The sequence below is a fragment of the Delphinus delphis genome, chromosome 14, assembly GCF_949987515.2.
Source record: "Delphinus delphis chromosome 14, mDelDel1.2, whole genome shotgun sequence".
NCBI lineage: Eukaryota > Metazoa > Chordata > Mammalia > Artiodactyla > Delphinidae > Delphinus > Delphinus delphis.
The window spans coordinates 53,659,606-53,680,696 of record NC_082696.1 but is presented as its reverse complement, the minus strand read 5'-3'; the positions used below and the strand labels follow the sequence as shown (position 1 = coordinate 53,680,696).

General features: G+C 39.6%; 1 pseudogene; it reads right to left on the bottom strand.

The window, feature by feature from the left end:
• Positions 1-18,367: 18,367 nt before the first annotated feature.
• Positions 18,368-18,878, bottom strand: LOC132437329 (large ribosomal subunit protein eL21-like; annotated as a pseudogene).
• Positions 18,879-21,091: the final 2,213 nt, after the last annotated feature.

Below are 21,091 nucleotides of genomic sequence, written 5' to 3'. Positions count from 1 at the left end.
TAGAGCACAGAACCCTCTTTTTTTAATTGGGGTACAGTTGTTTTACAATGTTGTGTTAGTTTCTACTGTACAGTGAAGTGAATCAGTCATATGTATACATATATCCCCTCTTTTTTGGATTTTTCTTCCCATTTGGGTCACCACAGAGCACTAAGTAGAGTGCCCTGTGCTATACAGCAGGTTCTCGTTAGTTATCTATTTTATACATATTAGTGTACATATGTCAATCCCAATCTCCCAATTCATCCCACCCGCCCCCTTTCCCCCTTGGTGTCCACACATTTGTTCTCTACGTCTGTGGCTCTATTTCTGCCTTGCAAACAGGTTCATCTGTACCATTTTTCTAGATTCCACATATATGCGTTAATATACGATATTTGTTTTTCTATTTCTGACTTACTTCATTCTGTACAACACTCTCTAGGTCCATCCACGTCTCTACAAACAACCAAATTTCATTTTTATTGCTGAGTAGTATTCCACTGTGTATATGTACCACTTCTTCTTTATCCATTCCTCCATCAGTGGACATTTAGGTTGCTTCCGTGACCTGGCTATTATAAATAGTGCTGCAATGAATATTGGGGTGCATGTGTCTTTTTTTCCTAACATCTTTATTGGAGTATAACTGATAATTACTTTAAAATGTTGTGTTAGTTTCTGCTGTATAACAAAGTGAATCAGCTATATGTATACATATATCACCATATCCCCTCCCTCTTGTGTCTCCCTCCCACCCTCCCTATCCCACCCCTCTAGGTGGTCACAATGCACCGAGCTGTGATATTATAGACCAATATCACTGATGAATATAGATGCAAAATTCCTCAACAACCAATATCACTGATGAATATAGATGCAAAATTCCTCAACAAAACACTAGCAAACAGAATCCAACAACATATTAAAAGGATCATACACCATGATCAAAAGGGATTTATCATAGGGGTGCAAGGATTCTTCAACATATGCAAATCAATCAATGTGATACACCACATTAACAAATTGAAGAATAAAAACCATATGATCATACCTATAGATGCAGAAAAAGCGTTTGACAAAATTCAACACCAATTTATGATAAGCACTCTCCAGTAAGTGGGCACAGAGGGAACCTGCCTCAACATAATAAAGGCCATATATGACAAATCTACAGCAAACATCATTCTCAATGGTGAAAAACTGAAAGCATTTCCTCTAAGATCAGAAACAAGACAAGAATGTCCACTCTCACCACTATTATTCAACATAGTCTTGGAAGTCCTAGCCACAGCAATCAGAGAAGAAAAAGAAATAAAAGGAATACAAATTGGAAAAGAAGTAAAACTGTCACTCTTTGCAGGTGACATGATACTATACATAGAGAATCCTAAAGATGCCACCAGAAAACTACTAGAGCTAATCAATGAATTTGGTAAAGTAGCAGGATACAGAAGTAATGCACAGAAAACAGTTGCATTCCCATATACTAATGATAAAAAATCTGAAAGAGAAATTAAGGAAACACTCCCATTTCCCATTGCAACAAAAAGAATAAAATGCCTAGGAATCAACCTACCTAGGGAGACAAAAGACCTGTATGCAGAAAACTATAAGATACTGATGAAAGAACTTAAAGATGATACCAACAGATGGAGAGATATACCATGTTCTTGGATTAGAAGAATCAATATCATGAAAATGACTGTACTACCCAAAGCAATCTACAGATTCAATGCAATCCATATCAAATAACCAATGGCATTTTTTTACAGAACTAGAACAAACAATCTTAAAATTTTTATGGAGACACAAAAGACCCCTAATAACCAAAGCAGTCTTGAGGGAAAAAAACGGAGCTGGAGGAATGAGACTCCCTGACTTCAGACTATATTACAAAGCTACAGTAATCAAGACAATATGGTACTGGCACAAAAACAGAAATATAGATCAATGGAACAGGAGAGAAAGCCCAGCGATAAACCCACATGCCTATGGTCAACTAATCTATGACAAAGGAGGCAAGGATATACAATGGAGAAAAGACAGTCTCTTCAATAAGTGGTGCTGGGAAAACTGGACAGCTAGCTACATGTAAAAGAACGAAATTAGAACACTCCCTAACACCATACACAAAAATAAACTCAAAATGGATTAGAGACCTAAATGTAAGACCGGACACTATAAAACTCTTAGAGGAAAACATAGGAAGAACACTCTTTGACGTAAATCACAGCAAGCTCTTCTTTGATCCACCTCCTAGAGTAATGGAAATAAAAACAAAAATAAACAAATGGGACCTAATTTAACTTAAAAGCTTTTGTACAGCAAGGAAACCATAAACAAGATGAAAAGACACCCCTCAGAATGGGAGAAAATATTTGCAAACAAATCAACAGACAAAGGATTAATTTCCAAAATATATAAACAGCTCATGCAGCTCAATATTAAAAAAAGAAACAACCCAATCCAAAAATGGACGTAAGACCTAAACAGACATTTCTCCAAAGAAGACATAGAGGTGGCCAAGAAGCACATGAAAAGCTGCTCAACATCACTAATTATTAGAGAAATGAAAATCAAATCTACAATGAGGTATCACCTTACACCAGTTAGAATGGGCATCATCAGACAATCTACAAACAACAAATTCTGGAGAGGGTGTGGAGAAAAGGGAACCCTCTTGCACTGTTGGTGGGAATGTAAATTGATATAGCCGCTATGGAGAACAGTATGGAGGTTCCTTAAAAAACTAAAAATAGAATTACCATATGACCCAGTAATCCCATTACTGGGCATATACCCGGAGAAAACCATAATTCAAAAAGACACATGCATCTCAATGTTCATTGCAGCACTATTTACAATAGCCAGGTCATGGAAGCAACCTAAATGCCCATTGACAGATGAATGTATAAAGAAGATGTGGTACATATATTCAATGGAATATTACTCAGCCATAAAAAGGAACGAAATTGGGTCACTTGTAGAGATGTGGATGAATTTAGAGACTGTCATACAGAGTGAAGTAAGCCAGAAAGAGAAAAACAAATATCGTATATTAACGCACATATGTGGAACCTAGAAAAATGGTACAGATGAACTGGTTTGCAGGGCAGAAATTGAGACACAGATGTAGACAACAAATGTAGGGACACCAAGGGGGGAAAGGGGTGGGGGAGGGTGGTGGTGTGATGAATTGGGAGACTGGGATTGACATATATACACTAATATGTATAAAATGGATAACTAATAAGAACCTGCTGTATAAAAAAATAAAATTTAAAAAAAACAGCCACACATTTCTTCAAATGTATGTGATCATTTAATAGGAAGTTTTAAAATTTTGAAAATGCATGGGTATCAATTCAATTAATGTGCTTTTTAACACATTTCTAGCCACCTGTTATTCTGACACTACATTTAGCAGATGTTGTCTCCAAGGCCAATTAGGTTTTTTCATCCAAGAAGGGTGTGGGAGGTGATAGATTCTTGCTGCCATGCAAGAGCAAAACTTCACATTAATTACTTTACATTCATTACTCTCGATTTACAGCCTATTTTTTCTGGCATGTCTAATTTTCTGTGTCATATTGTTTCCTTTACCCTTTATAACAACCTCTGTTAGTGGACTTTCTCTCTCTTTGGGGGCTGTTAGTTACAAGACGTCCTGAATCAGATGTCATTAGCTCATACGACATTCATCTTCTTTCAGGATTAGAAAAATCATGAAATAATGATTAGAGACAGGGTGTTTTGAAATATCCTAACCATATTTCTCAATTCAATATTGATTTAAGTGATTAATTTTTCTATGATGATACAGCATCCTGACCAATCAAATATAACGTTTACAAGGTGCATTAATCATAGTTTACAGTTTTCTTATAGGTATGATAGATAGTGAACATTTTATGAATCAATAAACTGACAAAAAGTATTCAGGACTAGAAATATGAAAGCAGACATAGGACTTGCACAATTTTTATATGTTTTTAAAATTCCAGCAATCTCTCAAGTATAAACTCCATTTCAGTCTATATTTAAGGGTTTCTTTTATCAGCTTGTTTTCAACATTATGGAGCAACAGAAAACAAGTTCAAAACTTTAATAAAATGGAAAATGGAAAATAATAGCTAGTAGGGTGATTTATCCAGAGAAAACAATATTTTAAGTAGAACTGCATAAAATGATTTGTATATGTTTCAATTCCTTGGATAACAGTCAAGATTGAAAGATTAAACCTAAAGTATAGAGGACAGAAATGGATCAAGATTTTGCTAAGAGAACAGAGATATTGTGACAATAAAGGTTTCCTCTCAGAATTCTAATCATAATGTTTCTTTTTATTATTTTTTACTCTTTAGACTAATTCACACATTCATACCATTATCTTATGAATAATTGATTTTTTTTTTTTTAATTTTTGGCTGTTGGGTCTTCATTGCTGCACGAGGGCTTTCTCTGGTTGTGGCGAGCAGGGGCTACTCTTCATTGCGGTGCACGGGCTTCTCATTGCAGTGGCTTCTCTTGTTGTGGAGCATGGACTCTAGGCACACGGGCTTCAGCAGTTGTGGCATGCAGGCTCAGTAGTTGTGGCACACGGGCTCAGTAGTTGTGGCTCGCCGGCTGTAGAGCACAGGCTCAGTAGTTGTGGTGCACGGGCTTAGTTGCTCCGTGGCATGTGGGATCTTCCTGGACCAGGGCTCGAACCCATGTCCCCTACATTGGCAGGCGGATTCCTAACCACTGTGCCACCAGGGAAGCCCCTTGATTGATTTTTTAATTTATTTTGATGTAATTTTGATTGTTGCCAATTTCATCTTGTATACTTTAGTTCCATATTTTATCCTTCTTATTGGAACCCAAGAATTACATACGTTAAGCCCCAGAGGGATTTCCACACTCTCAGCTTACCCTTGTTTCTAACATGAGGAAATTGCCTACATTGTTCCAATGGCTGCTCCTTCCCCGGAGCAAATTTTTCAAAGGCAGAATTTTGAGCAGCAGCTCTTTCATCTTGACATGTGCTGGAATGGAGCTTCTAAATATGCGGAGCTGAAAAGGGGATCTCTAGGTGAGAACAGGGTCATACCATTTGGTTTCCTGCACCTGTAGCCAGCTCTGCTACAGTAGAGCCTAATTATGTGAGAACGAATATCATGATAAAAGGGGATACATGACCAGTCTCATCTTCACGACATATGTAGCTCTTGAGTTCCCAGAGCCCAGGTTGATCTGCCCAGTGGGCAAGGAGGAAAACGGTGTCCACTGCCTGTGTGATGACAGTAGTCAAGGACTGACTCTCAGACAGCACGCTTGATCTTAGGAAATCGACTCTTGGAAATTCAACTGAATCCAAAATGTTACTTCTCTGAGTTTGGCATTTCATTGGTCTCTTCTGAGAGTTTTAACCAAGAGATGCTTCCATTTACTCAGAAAACAGCCCAGTGCTTGAGAAAAAAGAATCTGAAAATTCTCTTAAGCCCCCAATGATATCCCAAACACAGAATTCATTCATGAAAGCATCCTTTGGGGGTACAAGTTTAATATTAGAGAAGGCAGCTTGAAAACACTATTTTATGACACCAGCTTTTCACTGTGTCTTATTCATCCGACACTTATCCAAGACCTACTATGTAACAGGCATTTGCTTTACACCAAGAACTGAAAAAAAGGATAAGACAGTCCTTGCTCACAGGGGAAGTAGGCAAGAAAACAAACGCTTTGGAATAGAAGCAATAGTGCTGTGACTCAAAAACAAATAAAAGAACTGTAAATGTTTAAGGTGTGAGCAACTATTCTGCCCAAGGAAGTCAGAGCAGACCATACAGAGAGTGAATTTGAACTGAGTGTTAAGGAATTAGTAAAAGTTTTCCAGGAGAAGAGGAAATATGTTCTTTTTTTTAAAATATATACATCTTTATTGGAGTATAATTGCTTCACAATGCTGTGTTAGTTTCTGTTACACAACAAAGTGAATCAGCCATATGCATACACATGTCCCCATATCCCCTCCCACCTTCCCTATCCCACTCCTCTAGGTCGTCGCAGAGCACCAAACTGATCTCCCTGTGCTATGCAGCTGCTTCCCTATTCTACATTTGGTGGTGCACATATGTCAATGCTACTCTTACACTGCCCCAGCTTCCCCTTCCCCACCCCCCATGTCCTCAAGTACATTGTCTGTGTCTGCATCTTTATTCCTGCCCTGCCACTAGGTTCATCAGTACCATTTTTTTTTTAGATTCCATATATATGTGTTAGCATACAGTATTTTTTTTCTTTCTGAGTTACTTCACTCTGTATGACAGACTCTAGGTCCATCCACCTCACTACAAATAACTCAATTTTGTTTCTTTTTATAGCTGAGTAATATTCCATTGTATATAGGTACCACCTCTTCTTTATCCATTCATCTGTCGATGGACACTTAGGTTGCTTCCATGTCCTGGCTATTGTAAACAGTGCTGCAATGAACACTGTGGCACATGTCTCTTTTGGACTTATGGTTTTCTCACGGTAGGAAATATGTTCTCAGAAGAAGGAATAGCGTATACAAAAGCACAGTCACACTAGAACCTGGGATATCTTAGGAAAGACAAAAAGGTTCCTTAGACAACAGTGTGGGGTGTTTGAGGATTAAAACACAGGCAGGAGATGAAAGTGAAGCAGACAGATGTAAAGCCCCACACTGTAAACATCTGTTGTCTGCCTACTGTTGGTCTTTTGAGGAAGAGCTTCCCTACTACTCCTAGCCAGGGAGGCTGACAACACCTTGCTTTTGGCCCCAGCTGTGGACAAGTGAGCCAGGCTTGGCAAATCGGAGTGCTCCGTACACTAGACCAAGGGATAGGCTCAGGGATCCATACCTAACCCAATTTGGGCCAATCAGAATCCTCGTCAGGGCTGTCAGCAGATCCAGCCTCAGGTGTGTGACCTGTTCAGTGACAACAGCCCTGTGCCCAGCACAGGCCTGCACTTGGTTTAATGTTCTGTTGTTGCCATTTCGAAATTCTTAGTAATTTTATCTTTGAACTTGTGTTTTGTAAGAGAAGTCCAATGGCACAATGGACGTGCACATGAGCAGAGGAAATACTCGCTCCATTTTCAGTATAGCATTTATGAAGCCTGTCAGCACAGCACTCCAGTGGACCTACTATGTGTGGCAATTCTGTGAGATTCCAAGTGAGTACAAGGTAAGTATGTTATATTTAAAACAGAATAAATGACAACCCCAAGGGACCATGCTTTCCATATGAACCAGAGCTTACTTCCAGTACAGAAGGAAATTAACAGCATTTTACGAAACAAGACCAAAGAACTTCATCATATCCTTTCTTACATGTGTTACTTCCCTCTATTAGACAAACTCACTGAAAATGATGATATAGAAGGAGAGGAACCTGTAGTTCTTTTTCCTTTCAGTTCTTCCTTACTCATCAGTAAGCTGAAGAGATTGGTAGAATGTAACCATATCAAGAAGTGAAATGAAAACAGTTGAGTTCATTTTGTACAACATTTCCACTGATCTAGTAAAAACAAAACACATATGCATGTACGAAATAAAATTATGCACTTTTGGAGCTTCCATTTTGAGTTAAATGCATTGAAAACTGGCATTGCATAATATGAATGGTAAGAATTATATACATAATTTTTAGTTTTTCTTTACTTGGAAATACATTAAATAAGAAATCTTTTTAAAAACACCATGACAAAAAAAAAAAAAAAAAAAAACCACCATGACAAGTTGAGAGAGAATGTAGAAGAAAGGAAAACACTTCTACATTTTAGTAACTTTAATGATACTTTTTCCTGGTTTTCGAACAAGAGGCCCCACAAATTACATAGCCACCCCTGGCTACCAGGAAAGATGCTTATTTCTTCCAAGATCCCAAGTTAGAAGAACAGTGTGAGCTTCATCTTCCCTGGCCAGGTGGATGAAGCCATCTGTACCAAGACAAACTGAAGCCAGAATGCAGACAAACAGAGCTGAGAGAGAAAGAGAAAAGAGAGAACCCACTATTGTTTGGATGCGGCCAGACCCAAAGTTAAGGGCACATTGTGACCGCCTGGAGGGGTGGGATAGGGAGGGTGGGAGGGAGATGCAAGAGGGAAGAGTTATGGGAACATATGTATATGTATAACTGATTCCCTTTGTTATAAAGCAGAAACTAACACACCATTGTAAAGCAATTATACCCCAATAAAGATGTTAAAACAAACAGACAAACAAAAAAACAAAGTTAAGGGCACAAATATCCTCTTTGTTATGTAAGTCAACAAATTCTTTTTCTTTTGGATGGGGGTGGGGGGAGCTTAAATAATTTGAATTGGATTTCTGTCATAGTATTGACTAACACAGCCTTGTGTGCTAAGCACATATGAAGTTCCTAAATTCATACTCCTACAAGCTGATGAACAGAGGCCTCAGAGAGCCAAGAAGAAAAGTGATCTGGATTCTTTCTTAAATTAGTTTTATAATTTCAAATGATGAAATATTTATAAAAGGTATAAATGATATTGGTGAAAAGTAGAAAAATACCAATAAAAATGCATATGCTTGTACTTAACACCCAATTTTAAAATTTCTGCCAGTGCTTTTGATGGTACCGTAAGAACTCTCCCAACTCCACCCCTGACCACTCCAACTTACTCACCCCAAAGTATCCACTATGAACTTTGTAATTAGCCTTCTCTTGCTTTTCCACATAATGTGGTAGCTTTTCCTGGTGAACTGTGGAAGAGGAATCGGTGGAGGCTAATCTGGAAGCCAAGAGACCAGGTAGGAGACAACATAAGTCTGAGCTCAGCTGAGCGTCATTTGTGAGTACTTGGTGTAGCCACCAGATCATGTTTTGTCAACTAAAATTTGCGCAACAAATTTATAAAGTGACATTTTTTTTCACAAGTGAAAAAAGCATCTTTGCCTTTTTCTTTTTTAATGGGCAACTATTTAATCAGGCAAGAGTAAAAGCCTCACTGTGCCATGGCCCAGTTACTCAAGCACAGAAATGAGCTTTGGGCTTGGGCAAAAGGCACAGAGGGTGGTGGATTTGCTACCTGCCTTATCAGTGGCAGCCAGAAAAGGAAGTAGAGAAGAACAGGAGGAAGGAAGAGGGAAAAAGCATAAACAATTCCTTGTCTCATGCTACGTCACCCTCTCCCAACATGTTAAAAGCTACCTGACACATAGTGTGGTTCTTCTCATGACTTAAAATATGACTGTCCTTCTCTATCAAATTCATTTTAAATAAATCACAGGAATAAAAGAAGAAATAGCCCAGAGAAATAATCCCTAACTGTAAAACTTTGTGCAGTGTGGCACTTAGCTGGAGGTATTTTGAACGGAGTTTCCGAGTATGAGCAGAACCTTCCTTTCATGTCCTCACATTCTTGCTGACTCACAAAATAAGAACTTCTGCTCTAGCTGTAGAAACTGTAGCTCTACCTGTAGAAACGGTAGCTATCTGGACCTTACTCACTGGCTTCTAGTAGAAGGAGCAATTTTTCTGTGCTTCATGCTGAGAGTCTGATGGCCTCTGTCCACCTTTCACCATTGGGTGGATCAGTGGGCTCAAGGCTGCTATACGTGAGTGGCCTCTCACTCAGTGTTAGTTGGGCCATAGTCTTTCAAGAAGATGGCAGAGAACTATCGCTCTGTAGGCCCAACCCATCCACCACAAAGGTCTCAGTGGCTGTACTTGGAAGGGAGGGGAATAGGAAGCCCATTCTGGCCCCACATCTAAGCTACATTCTCCAGTTTTATTCATAATAAAATTCCTACGTCTACTTCTGTGTTCTAGTCTCGCAGTCCATTTCCCGGGTCTGTTTCCCAGTTGGTTCAAAACTCAGATGGGAGATGGAATGAACTGACTGGCCCCTTCAAACCCCGACACCCAACATCTCTCAAGTTACATAATTTAGTTAACTACTTATGAGACTGCCTTGTAAAACACAGAAATTTTTCCCTCCTTGTGAAGAAAATTAAATGGTACAAAAAGTTATGTAACACAATTCTGAGTATAAAAAAGACAGATATGTAAACTCTTAATATGAAAATTGATTTTCTGCCTAACTTATAAAGTCTTCAGTAAAACACTATGAATTTTTACCCTCCTGTTTTTCTATAAGCCATGACCTCCTCAAATAAAAGCTCAGGATTTGTAATGCTCTCCAGACTCCATGCAACAATCTCCAAATACTTAAATCAGCAAAACAAATTTACCCATGAGTAACCTAGGAGCTGCCAGCATCAATTAAAAATAAGTGCTGTAGGGGCTTCCCTGGTGGCGCAGTGGTTGAGAGTCCACCTGCCGATGCAGGGGACGCGGGTTCGTGCCCCAGTCCGGGAGGATCCCACATGCCGCGGAGCGGCTGGGCCCGTGAGCCATGGCCGCTGAGCCTGCACGTCCGGAGCCTGTGCTCCGCAATGGGAGAGGCCACAGCAGGGAGAGGCCCGCGTACCGCAAAAAAAAAAAAAAAAAAATAAGTGCTGTAAAACAAATTGATGAAGGATAATTTTGATGCAACACTATTTCGGCTTATATAATCCCTTCCATCTCTAAAAATAAGCAGACCTAAATAACAAAAAAAAAAATTTCCCTAAGAAACAAACATTTGTTCCATTCAATAAAAACAAATTGCTTTTATGTTATCTGAAAGGGTTCAGTCAAACAGAAATATTGTCGTTGAACCACACATTTGAATATTTTGGCAGAAGTGCTTTTAAACCATTCCTTTACATGATTTAATAAAAATGACGCTACCACTGGAAAAGTAACAGAATGGAAAACTTTGCAATGTACAATCGAGTTACCATAAAATGTAAATAAGCTTTATTATGCTAATGGTTTCTATGGAACTTATCCCTTACTGCCCTTGAAATTATAAATTACAAAAAGATGAGTTTTAAAATAACATGACTCCAAAAGCTACAAAATATAATTTTCTATTTTAAAACGGTTGTCTCCAGATCAATAAGGAAAAGCTGTTTCTAAGTAAGTCATCAGAAATCCTACGTACTGAGAGTACTTTTCGGGGCCAGTTTCCCACTCCCCACCCTGAGTTTAAGTTTCTTCTCATTATTCCTATTATGATTCCTCCAAATCTTCTCCATATTGCTTCGACCCAATGCTGTGTCCTCCACCTAACTCACGGTGATGAGCTTATGATACTGAGACTAACAGGCTCTCCTCTTCTCTCCTCTCCTCCCCAAATTCTCTATCTTCACACATCCTCTTCTTCCCCCCCATTTCTGTGTTCTTACTATTCCAGACTAACACCAAGAAGCTCTTCCCTTATTCCACCTTCCCCTCTACCTGTTCCGATTCCCTGCTGCCCGCCCCGATGACAGCCTCAACACAGACTTCTCCCCCTCACCTAAACAGTCAACCAAGTAAATTTGAAGATCTAATTGGCTTTATTCAACCATTCATGAATTGGGAAGCATCCCATCTTGTAAACAGAAGAGCACTCTGAAAGGCTGTATGAAAAACGGCAGGTTTTTATAGGCAGGGTGGTTGGGCAAGGAGGCTATTAGCGAAAGAAAAGAAAGGATTGTTTCAGGCCAGGTCACCTTCTTTTTGGGGAAAAGTGAAGGTCTATCATGTAGATGATCTCTTCTTCCTCTGGGGGGCAGGTGTGGGAAATGGAGAGGGCCCATGTGACAGATTACCTCGTTGGTGCTGACCAGAATATTCCAGACTGGCTGATTGATTTCTTTCCTGTGGAAGTTGAAACTGCCGGTAGGTCAGGTGCTAAATCTAGGTTTGGTATGGGCTTTAGCACAAGGGATACCATTTGGGGCTTTTGGTTTTCTCTTTAACACCTACAATGGTGCTCTGGGCTCCTCCTCTCCCTTTCAAACCACCTAACAGACACCTGCATCCCTACAAGTCCCAAATTCACTTCCCTACAGAGGCCAGGGAGGTCATGCAAATGAGAGAAATGAGCTGGGTAGAAAGGATAAGCATCGGGGACAGGACCATGTGGTGAATGGGAGAGCGTGGTATTTCTAAGGTGGACAAGCGATTGTTGCCAAGAGGAAGTGAACCCGCAGGGTCAGGTCTCCCAGTTTTTCAACAGAAATCAAAAATTATGTTTCATATGAAACCTCCCAATTTATAAATGTTGAAAACTATTTTTTTAAGTCTCTGAATGCTATGGAGGACAACAGCATGAAGGCCAACCAAAGTACACTTGTGAGGCACGTGCACCACCACTTTGTTGCCTCTGTCTACACTCCTCCATGTCCGCAGGGGCCTACTCCTTACTTGTTTCACAGTCTGGTTTCCAAACACCATATGCTGAAACTCAGTGCAACACTCTGGCTTCTTCTAGGTCCCCACCATCCCTAAACTGCCATGACATTTGACGCCAGTGACAGATACTGATGACCAACTCACACTTCTGAAGTTCCCTCTCTTGGTGACTTTGCCGTGGTGTTTTCCTGGCTGCTCTTTGACTTCTTCCCCAGTCCCTCTTCTTACGCCTCACCTCCCACATCCTTCTATACTGCCTTGTAGTATAGCGTGGGGAGGTTCACTTGGACAGAATGCCTGAACCACAAACTCCACAAGGGCAGTTTTCTCTTTTTTTTAATGTAAATTTATTTATTTATTATTTTTATTTTTGGCTGCGTTGGGTCTTCGTTGCTGCACACGGGCTTTCTCTAGTTGCAGCGAGCGGGGGGCTACTCTTCGTTGCGTTGCACGCGCTTCTCATTGTGGTGGCTTCTCTTGTTGCAGAGCACGGGCTCTAGGCACACAGGCTTCAGTAGTTGTGGCATGCAGGCTCAGTAGTTGCGGCTCATAGTCTCTAGCGCGCAGATTCAGTAGTTGTGGCGCACGGACTTAGTTGCTCCGCGGCATGTGGGATCTTCCTGGACCAGGGCTTGAACCCGTGTCCCCTGCATAGGCAGGCAGATTCTTAACCACTGCGCCACCAGGGAAGTCCCATAGGGCAGTTTTCAACAGGACGACATTGTTTGAGGAGCAACAATGCTTCCCACTCAGAGGGCATATTTGGCTGTGTTTCTGATCCTTGAATGCGTATTAAAGTCCCCTGGAGCAGAGGAATGTACTTCATCTGGGTTGTAGCCTGGCCTCAGGATATTTTAAAAGCTCAACAGGTGAGTCTTATGCACAGCAAAGTTGAGCACCGCTGGTATACATGGTGACTAAGTAAGTGGGTCATTACTCAAAATTGGTGGGTCTCACCTTGTGCATACTGCTGCTTCCAGGGTCTGCCAGACATTGTGGCCCCACATAGGCATTCAACCATGATTTCTGACTGCCAAGGTGTGCCCTGCAGCACGGGCCTAAAGGAAGGCTGAGCCAGCACGGGAGCCGAACATCCTCTCTCAGATCAGACCTTGTATGATCTGAGTAAACTCTTCTGTGAAAGTAAACTGTTTGTTTCACAGGAATATAATTTGTAGAACCTTCTATTACAGCAAGGCTTTCCCTTTGGCTTATAAATGGACACCTTCCAAATTGGTTCTCTATCGCTCTAATTCTGAATACCCTCTTAAATTCTTCATTTCCAACCACCTGGTGGACATTGCCACTTCTCTTCTCCCCACTACCCGCATCTTCTCCTCCTGCCCATTTCCCATTATGATGTTTCCACGCTCCCACCTGCTGGAGTGTGAAATCTTGACATAGTCCTGGACTCCTCCCTCTAGCTTCTCCCTTCTAATATTCATTCTTCTAGGTCATCTAATATTGATTCTTCTCTCACACTGTTTCTGCCATCCGGCTATGCCTCTCCATTCCCACTACACCTTCCAACTTAAGACATGGCTACTCCATGCCTGGCCTATGGCAACGGTCCTCAGTGCTCTCCCTGCTCCCAGCCTCTTCCTTAACCAATCCGTTGTATTCTACGATTGTGTTTCCTCCTTCTTACAAACCCTTGTTGCACTCTGCAGGAATAAATTAAGCCAGGCCTACAGCCTGGGTCTGCTGAGCTGTGTCACTCCACCACCCAGTCTCTTGAGAGAAGACTCAGAGATGTGCTGAGCTTGATTTGGAACAGTTTTGCACCTGGTGAGTAGGCAGACCCAAGCCAGAGTCTACAGCACAGTCAGGCAGGTGGCCAGGAGGCTACAAGTCCTGCCAAGAACGCAAAGGTGAACCTCTCACTCCTGGCCAAATGGTCATCCACAGAAGTAGAGTCAGCAGCACAGTGCCCTCTACAGGAACTTTGGGAGACCTATGCCTCCACCTGGGACCATGCCAAACAGTCTCCTGCCTTATGTAGCTACTTCCAAGCAGGGATGTTTCTGGATCTTTTGCCACTGAAGAACTTTTCATCCTCTAATTGTCTACTGGTATCTTTCTATATTCCACGTCACCCTCCCAAAGTGACAGCCCCACAGATTTCCAATACTCAACAACTAAGATCCATTCTCCTTGGGGCCGGCATTCCATGCCCTTCCCAGTCCATCGTCACCAGTCCTTCTGGCCTTGTCTCCCACTACACCTGGGCTCTGGTCCTATTAGGCTGCTGGCAACATTCATTAAAGCCTAGAAGTATGTGAATCATGAGATGCCCCACCCAAAAACCTATGGCCTTCCATATTTTCCATTAAACTAAGAACACAACATATCTGAAGCTAACACTCTAGCATAATGTGCAATGTTGGAAATTATAATGAAAACTAATCTTGTTGATTTTAATAAGTTCTGTCCATGTCTCGCTTTAACATTACGATTATAATTTTACATAACACGTGATAGCACTTGAAAAAGCACTTTGCTTACATTATCTCTTTAATCCTCACAACAATCCTGTGAATATTTACAGATGAGAAAACGGAGACACAGATATATTACTTTGATTTTTCCCAAGGTCACACAATTTCTGGGAGGCAGAGATGGTTTCCGATCCCACATCTCCTGATTTTAAAATCTCATTAACATTCTACTACCCAGTCTTGCTTTATTTACCAATGTAAATCTCCACAATGTTCACCTAAACTCACAGACAATGAAAATTAATAAAACAAACTACTTACCTTTGAGAATTTCAGAGCAAAAGCTATGTTTTCTTGACACTGTTCTGATTCTTTTAGTGCTATAATAAGGGGTATATGCCTCTCTGCAGATCAGTGTCATTAGAAACCCCAACCAAGACTGGCCACAGATAGAGAAATGAAAGCTTGTAAAAAGCACTGGAATTGAACAAAAATGATAGTAATGAAAAGGTAGGAAGACAAACAGCATTTCAGCAATTACACTGTTCTGCACAGAAAGCTGCCCAGCATCAAATACTGGCCTCTTTATGTTGTCATGCAAACATCTAGTTGCACCACTTACCATCTACAGTGCTGAAGAGAGACCAAACGAGCCAAATGCTATTTCTTTATTGTCATTTGCCATGGATTCTAACACTCAAAGAAAGGAGCAGAGATTATATAAAACTGCAAGAATCTACTCCGTTCTAATACTGGTGAAGATAAATATGCATCCCTGGAAAAACCCTTGGCACCCAGATGGAATGTGGGGTTGGGAATAGCAGAAGTGAGTGAAGGAGGCATGGGATGAACTCCCAGGGCCTGACTCATGGAAAATGCGGGGAAGACTCAAGTGGCTCCATTTAAAAGTAATCAAATATGAATATTTTTCACAGTAAAAAATTTTACTCACTTTTAAAAAGAAATGCCTCCCATATCTTTGACTCAGCTATCCCACTTCTAGGAATTTACCTAAGAAGGAAACACACACACATACACACAAACACATACCCATATGTGATAATCTCAACACACATACGCACACACACGCACACACACCTATATGTGATAAAAGTCTTGGTTGAGATTGAGGAGGGTGTCAGAGGAAGACAAGGAAGGGTTGAAAGAGATTTAATTTTTACTATATCCTTTAGTACCTTTGGATTTTTGTCCAGTTGAACACCTATAACCTATATAAGAAATTAAATAATTAAACAAAAAAATTTTTAATCCATGCTTCAAATACACATACTCTGTAACCCAGAAATAACTCCTTTAAAAATATTTACAGAGCTTCCCTGGTGGCGCAGTGGTTGAGAGTCCACTTGCTGATGCAGGGGACACGGGTTCGTGCCCCGGTCCGGGAGGATCCCACATGCCGCAGAGCGGCTGGGCCCGTGAGCCATGGCCGCTGAGCCTGCGCGTCCGGAGCCTGTGCTCCGCAACGGGAGAGGCCACAGCAGTGAGAGGGCCGCGTACCGCAAAAAAAATACAAAAAATATTTACAAATAAGCCCCAACAAGTCTATACAAGGATATTTGGTGCAGTAACATTTGTAATACAAAAGATTAGATGGAATCTAACTTCCTTTCCATCAATAGGAGAATGGGTCAATAAATTCCAGCACTTCTATTCAATGTAAAACTCTGCAGCCATGAAAAGTAATATATCCACATGCAAAATACTCTGCAAAATAAATTGTTTTTTTAAAGCAAAGTGAAGGACAACAGGTATAGCTTACTACCATTTTTTGTGAAAATATGTAAATTTAAACATTCCTGTATATACTTTCTATATAGAAGGAGACTAAGGAAACTAGTAACAGTGGTTAACAGTTGGGAGGGTTTCTGAAAGGTTGATGATTTTCGGTGTATACCTTCTTTTTTGTTTTTAATTTTTAGTCTTGGTATGCATTAATTTTTCAATCAAAAAAGATCTTTTAAAAATCAGTGCCTCACCACAATGACACAAAGAAAACCCACAGCAGCTACCTTTATCAATGAACTTTGTTCTTTATTGACGAATCTGAGTAGACAAGCAAGCATTAACAGTATCTGAGGAACAGCAAGAATCCAAAAGAGAAGGACCAAGACGAGCAAAGAAAACAAAGAAAACAACTGACCTGATACAAAAGAAAGCTACTTAGTACTCCCAGAGATATTTGAGATGCTATTATAACCTTCTCCCTGCAAAAAAGAAAGGAAATAGAAACCAAATTGTTCTTGGAAACTAAAAATATGACTGAGAAATATAAAAAGATCACACACATCATACAATCAAAAGAGAAGAGAAAATATGAAAGAAAAGTTGATACACAGAGGATAAACCCTCAAGAACACATATTTATCTCATAAAAGTTCCAGAAAGAAAAAAGAAATAGAGATAAAATAATGAAATATATGATTGAAAAAAATCTCCCAGAGCTGAAGACAGACATGAGTCTTCATATGGGCAGAAAGCCAGGCAGAAAACATGAACAAATCCTTGTGAAATTCAATAATCCCAAGGATAAAGAGAAGGTTCCAAAAGCCCTTCCTGAGGATGAAACAAACCAACTAAAGTTTCATACACAGGAATGAGAAACAGAATGGCATCAGATTTATCATCAGTCACACTAAATGTTAGAAGACAGCCGAACAATGGCCTCAAATTCAGAGGAAGTAATGTTGAATCTGAAATTCAATACCCAAGAATCCTATCAAATATGAGGGTAAGATAGATATAGTTTGAGACGTAAAAAAATGAGAAAGTTTATTTCCCTTGTAACCTAATATGGTATCCTTGCACCTAATATGGTTAATCTATATTAAAGAAAAATTACGGTCAAGCAGCTGGACAATCTTAAGATATGATGCTTTCTTGCATAAAAAAGAAAAATAAAGTGTCAGGAGAAACAAATATGGAAAAGAATGAGGTCTAAATAAACAGTGGCATGATCTTGAAAAATTGACAGTGTTAAAAAAAAAAAGTCCATCTGAGCTCTGTGCTTAGAACATTCTTTATGAACAACTAGTTTTGTGACATTAAGATTATATCTTCTCCACAAGTCCAATCACACTATTTGGTTTTGCAAAGAAAATATTTATATAATAATATTATAAAAACTCTTTATTTATTTTCCATTTTCAGAATCGACCTACAGACCAACATGTAAGATATAAATATATATTACCAAACAGAATATAAATATATCTTGACAATGTAAAAGTAATATATGTGATGACAGTTGGGAGTTGGTTATATGGGAAGGGGAATTGGAAAGGATAGGAGTGCTACTTTCCTCATGTCAATCACAGGGAGCATGATTTTGTCTAAATCAGATCAAGAAATAGGGCTTAGGTGTATAATCTAAACTTATAAAAGTAATCAATAGAAAAACTAAAATGTAATTAACCCAAATGAAGTTAGTGTGGTAGAGATAGAAAGAAAATGTGAAAACAGACCTACATTCACCAATTTTTATGGCATGGGGTCAACTGACACTGTTCAAAGTTGATACACCACCTTAATGAGTGTTTGGGAGACATTTTACATAAAAATTAATTTTTTTTATTTTTTTATTTTGTGTGTGTGTGTGCTTTAAATATGTGTTTGGGGGAGGGGAACACACACTTCTATTCAATTAAGAGAAACATTTATACCGTCCAGGTCTTTTATTTTCTTTACACCCATCATGCCATAAATTCATAGGGAATGGGCTCCAACAGTTCAGGCTCCTTTCCATTGGTTCTCATGAAGTGTGCTTCTCTGGGTGGAGCAGGCTGGTGCTTCAGCTGAACCCAAGTACCTTTCTCTTTGGCTTCCTTCTTTTTCTGATCATTTTCCTTCACCCGTTTCAGGAAGCTATCTCGGCTCTTAGAGTGCTTAATATGATCGATACGCACGTTAATTCTCTTGGCAAGAACCTTCCCTTAACTTGTTTGTTTACAAGGATGCCAATAGCATGCTGGGTAACACTGCAGACTCTCTCAGTTTTGCCATGGTAACATTTGTGGGGCATTCCTTTTTGAACAGTGCCCATTCCCTCGATATCTACAGTATCACCTTTCTTGTAGATTCTCATGTATGTGGCCAGAGGACCAACTCCATGTTTTCTAAAAGGCCTAGAGAACGTGTAGCAGGTGCCCCTCCTCTTTCCCTTGGTGTTGGTCATTTTGGCGAATTACTGGAAGATGGCGGTTCCGGACGAAAGGAAAAATTAATTTTTAAACATTTCTCAGTGGCTTCCTCTGGGAAGTAAAGTTAGGCTGTAGGGCAAATAAGTCTTTTCATTTTTGTTTTATCCACATTTATGCTATTTGAATTTTCACTTCAATGTTCTTACACTTTTTTATAATTTTTTTAAATGTGCTTCTTGTACAAATGCGCTGCCCCATAAACTCTCATCAAGACATTTATATAAGTTATTATTATGACTGATTCTAACAATAATAATGAAAAATATATTTTACTGAGGGCATTTTACGTGCTAAAGGTTTAGTGAGCACTCCGATTGAATCATCACAACAATCATGTTATACACACTATTATCTCCTTTATTTTATGCACAAGGAAACTAAGACTTAAGAGGTTAAGTAATTTTCCACAGTAACGCATCAAATAAGAAGGAAGGGGAGCTATGGCTTAAACTCAGGACTGTCTGACTTCAAAGTTCATGCTTAAAACCACTAAACCCCACTGCCTGTACTCATCCTATGATTTTGAACTAGCAACTTGCAGACTCCATTTTCTCTGTCGACTATATCAACTCTGAGAGATCTTTATTTGAATTCCAGGGTAGCTCCTTTGACTGAAGACAATTTCCAAGACCAACACTTTATATACCAGTTGCAGTAAATGCTAGGAGGTAGCAAAGCAATGACCACAAATTCTGAGAGCAGAGAATATTGACTAAAATTCAACACTCAAGGATCCCGTCAAATGTAAGGTGAGATAGAGAGATCTTCAGACATAAAAAGGACTGAGAAAAAAGGATGCATTTTGTGCTATCTTAATAATATGTCTTATCCTGAGGCTTGTTTGAAGTTGGTAAATAGAAACATGTAGTTCCAAAAGAGATTTTGGTGTATATACCTAATAAATTTTATTTCCTTTGTACCCTTTCACAAAAAAATCACATGAAGATTTATTTCAGAAAGGGGGAATACACATCTCTACACAATTGGACCATTAGAGTTAAAAAAAAAAATTCTGTCATTCCACTTCCTGCAAGCTTTACAATTAGGAAAACAAAGAAAAAGTCAACACCCATTACTTCATGTGACAAGTAACTTAGTTTCTGCTTTTGGCAAATGGGACTAGATTCTGCTTATTCGGTCATTCAACTAGTGTTTGGAATCACATTGTTTTGTGCTAGGGAGATGACAGTGAACTACAGACATAGTCTGAGTTGCTCACCATAAACCAAGGAGTGGCTGGAGGGGTGCCTGAGGCCCCACCATGTCAACCAGCACCCCCATGCTCACCCTCACTACCATTCTTCTGATTGTTCATGATGATTTTAGTCCTGGGAAAACAAAACTTCAAGCTCTCTATACGTTCTTCCCCTTCAAAGAGATTGCAGTCCCAAAGCCACATCCTATATAAAAATTCAGAAACCATCAGGAGAGCTTAGAGTCCTGTGGGGATAGACAAGCAATTAACCAGAATTACATAATCCGTTACACATACATGGGTAATGAAGTAAAGGGTTCTGAGGGGTTTTTTTAATTATTATTTATAAGGTTTTATTGCTATATGAAGTGGAAGGGCAGGAAGTTATGGACCAAGCCATGCAACATAGTTTCAGAGTAAAGGATAAGAATAATCAGTCACATTTCTTATCTACCATATACTTTGATAAGCTATAAATTGTATTTTTACATTTCAAAAGTGTTTAAAGTTTCCACGTGTCTCGTATAGGTGTATAAACCAAAATCTCTTTTGGAACTACATGTTTCTATTTACCAACTTCAAACAAGCCTCAGGATAAGACATATTGTTAAGATAACACAAAATGCATCCTTTTTTCAGAATCCTTTTCATAAACTCCACAGCCAGATATTTTGCAGAAGTCTCTTCAGCTTAAAATAGAAATTCTCTTCTATAGATAGCTAAAACAGATTTGAGATGAAGAAGGTTAACTGCTCTTTTGTGGGTCACAGCACTGATGTGCTTCAGCCCTCAGAGCACAGCTGAACTTGTACTCATTGACTGAGTTACCACTTTCTTTCCCTCAATGTCTTTAAGCTGAGTCTGTTTGGGCACATTGGTGTATTAACACATGGACCCATATATGGTAAATTCATTTGATAGCTCCTCCCAATCCCTTGATGCTAAATATTGAAGTTTGATTAGAGATGGAAAAATGATGCTACTCATAGTAGAAGA